Source organism: Pteronotus mesoamericanus, unplaced genomic scaffold (genome assembly GCF_021234165.1).
Source record: "Pteronotus mesoamericanus isolate MK-2021 breed Mesoamerican mustached bat unplaced genomic scaffold, CSHL_Meso_final contig_101, whole genome shotgun sequence".
Lineage (NCBI taxonomy): Eukaryota > Metazoa > Chordata > Mammalia > Chiroptera > Mormoopidae > Pteronotus > Pteronotus mesoamericanus.
The window spans coordinates 25,781,568-25,785,284 of record NW_026555001.1 but is presented as its reverse complement, the minus strand read 5'-3'; positions in this window follow the sequence as shown (position 1 = coordinate 25,785,284).

Genomic DNA, 3,717 nt, shown 5'->3' with positions numbered 1-3,717 from the left:
ACAAAAGGAAGAGACAAGCCTGAGCTGGAGCCAGTCCTGCGTCAACCCTAATTCACCCACCACTGGCAAGTCACTTAACCTTTAGGACCCTCAGTTTCTATATTTGCAAACCTGCAAATCTGTTGTGTTAGAGATGATGGACGTCAATTCCCCAGTGTACAATCCATCTTGAATGGGAACAGGAACTTCACAATTTCACAGGGGCTGTTTTCCAATCAAGTCTCAAAGCTTCCTACTCCAGTGACTGAAAGCGGTTGTAAAATGCCATCAGATGGAACAAAGAGCAGTGCCGCTCACTCTTTGTTCCAGGTTTTTGTTCCGAATGTGACTGGCTTTACAGGGAGCTCCCAGGATGCCGCTGGCCCACAGAAGTGGCCATTGGCCTGGGCACAGGGGTTCAGTCTCTCCACTTAGCAACAGAATGACCTCCTGTTTCAGAATGAAACAAAAGAGTTCTCCTGCAGTCAAATGCACCCCCAAGGGCAAATCCCCAGGAAAGCCCCTGGGAAAAGACCTGCGGGAAGGGGGCGCTGCCTCTGTCTGCCTGGGTGAGCTGCAACGGGAAAGCCACGAAGGGCAGGGAGGGGCCGCGCCCGCCGAGGCTTGTCAGCTCCATTTCCAAAAGCGGTTTCAGACTTTCCCTCCTCCGATCCCGTTGAGGGCGACTCCCTCCTCGTCATTGTTCCTGGACCATTGTTACCACTTCCTGACTCATTTCCCTGCCTTTCATCTCTTCACCTATCCCTGTCAAGGGATTCTACACCGTCGCTGTCAAATGAAACAATCCCTCTTTTATTTTGGTAACTGTTGGCCTCTCCTTAGCAGATACATTTGTTTCTGAAGCACAGGTCTGATCGCGTCACTCCTCGGCTTGAAATGTGTCCGGGTACTTTTTTTGTATTGTCGTCCCCTGTACGCTGGCCATTTGCCTGCCTGGCTGCTGCCCTGATCACACGTCTGGGGGGCAGGAGTTGTGTCCCCGCAGTCAGGGGCCCCGTCACCTTACCAGGGGACGTTGGTTACATCCTTCTCCCTGGTCCAGTTACGCGAATCTTCACTCAATCCCTTAAAATCTTCCCTTCACTGCTGCGTCTTCTCACATGTGGTTTTCTTTGTCTCGAACGTTCTTGGATGCCTCCTCTAGAAAGCCCCTCGTGCCAGACGGCCTTCCCCAGGAAGCCCGCTCTGAACCCCAGTGAGGCCAGGCCCCAGTCTCTTCTGCACGGTGTCTGCCCCAATAACATTTTACCATCAAAGGGATTCTTACATTATAACCAAATAGTATTTGGAAAAAAGAATATCTTTACTGTACTGACTTTGCAGTTTAAAGTTTGGAGCAAAATGGGACAACGCAAAATAAAAAGATAACATTTTGTCTTAAATCTTCCAAGTGTACTTTACAACAGATTTTGTTTGGATTCAGCATTATCAAAGTATTGCTAAGTTTAGCAACTTGTATTTTTCCTTCTGCTTGAATTTTAGGCTGCATGATACTCATTTTCTTCGTGTTTTTTGAATATTGTAGGTTTGAAGTAGTTTTATTTTGGAGAAAGTGTTCCCTATGGTCAGCATTGGGAATTCTCAGAAGCTTAGTTGATACGGAATATGCTTAGGAAAACTTGTATGGCAGAGAGTTGATAATTCATCAAACAAATCTGCAGGGTTCATATTTAACTTGTTAGGGATTTTTATCAAAGCAAAACTTCATTGGTAATAATTCCGATGAATCATTTGAATATTTTGTTTTTTCTGTATGTAGGGGCATGATTAAAATTTATTTGAATTGTGTTGAAAAAATAAATACAGTCAGCAAACTTGAAATCTTTTGTAAGGTAGTTAAGCATCATTTACTTAATGAAGAAAGATAAACTACAATATCCTTTCCTAAAAGAAAAGAAAGTGGCTAATATTAGACAATATTAACATTGGTTTCAGATTTATGATTCCCAAATTTTTATTTTATTTTATTTTTCCCATCAACAGTTACCCCTTCTATACCTTTTTTCACCTCCACCCACAAAATTTTAAATATCATTAGACCTTTGAGAAATTTTAGTAATAGAAAATTAAACAAAAATATTTTAATTGACTTTTGAGTAGATATATTGACATAAACAGTGAAAAAACTCCCTCTGAATCCTGTCTCTCAGCGGCAAAATCTTCTCTTTGGGGGCTACCATTGCACTGGGTTTTTTTTTTTAATGTATGCCTGCAGGAATGTTTTATGCACAGATACTCATCTATGTTATTCCCTCATCTTGCTTACACACTAATAATCATACTATTTCTTGCTTTTTTAACCTAGAAAAATGTCGTGCAGATTTTCCCCTAACAGCACAACAAAAGCTTTCTTCTTGTTTTGCTGTCGACAGTGCTGTGCTGTGGAGGCGGGCTTGAGTTCCCCGTGCTGTGCCCCAGGCCCGGACCCTTAGGCTACTTCCAGTCTTCTGCCGCCACAAACAGCACCAGACACGGGGCAATCTTGTGTAAATGCCACTTGACACAGGTATGAGCGAACCTAAATGACACGTGGTTAGGAGTAAATCACTGTACCAGGCACTGGTGATTTTGATGGGTATTTTCAAATTGTTCTCCAAATAAGTTATATCAATCTACCTTCCTCTTAGCAGGAGCTAAGGGTGTGAAGGACGCTAAAGCAAGTACATTTTCACTGAAAGAAACAGCATTGTTTGCTCTGTATTAATACGTTTCTTTGACAAAAACATCTTTATTCTCTGGATAAAAAGGAGCAATCCATCAAAATGCTACCAATTGCTAGAGCAGTAAATTATTTTGCTGATGCTATCAAAGTTTTTCTAATCATTTTGGCTTACAGTCTGACATGTCAGTATGATATGCATAAGAATTTTGGAATCCATTACAATAATCTATGTTATGCATGTTCAAATGTATGTAATGTGCATTATATACTACTCTGTTCCTGGATATTGTTTGGAATAAACTCCCAAGCGGTGTTTGCAGAGAGAGAGAGTGTGTGATGAGGTTAAATGTGATAGATACTGACATCTTCAGCGGTATTGTTTATATCCTTGCATTTTTCTTCAGTCCAATGTAATTTTGTCCTGTAAATGCCATTAGAGATGAGGGAGGTGGCCTTTAAATATTGTCGCACAATCGGCACAGTGATTTACAGTATTTCTGTACATGTTTTTGGAACAGAGCACCTTCTCGAGCAAACGCTTGTATAACTTTCCCCCCTGATTGGGGGGAAGGCGAAGTGTGAAATTGCTAGGGTGTGACTATGCTGCCACTGTATTTTTAAAGAGTGCACTGTTGAAGTTGAGTTCTTACATTCTAGTCTCCTTGAATTCTATACAAGCGCAATTTAGTTAGTGTCTTATTGATGGTTAAATGTGTTCTATTTATAGCTTCACACCCATGAGGTACACCTGTTCCACTAAATTTGTTTTGCCCCGTGACTCTTGCCCTTGTTTATCTATCTAATTTGATACCAGCCAAGATGACATTAGCGGGGCAGGTACAATGCAAGTGGGTCGTCACCTGCTGATAGTGCCTTGACTGCCCACCAGGTGGAGCAGTTTTACTTAATGCTTTAGGGAGTCCACTGAATCTAGCTTCTGAATTTTGTGTCATTATTCTCCGTAAAATGGGGGTGGGGAGTAGAGGCAGTGCAGTCAGATTTCAGTTTAAGGTTTCAGATGAGGAATTCCCAAATCTTTTGGCCACAAAGTTACT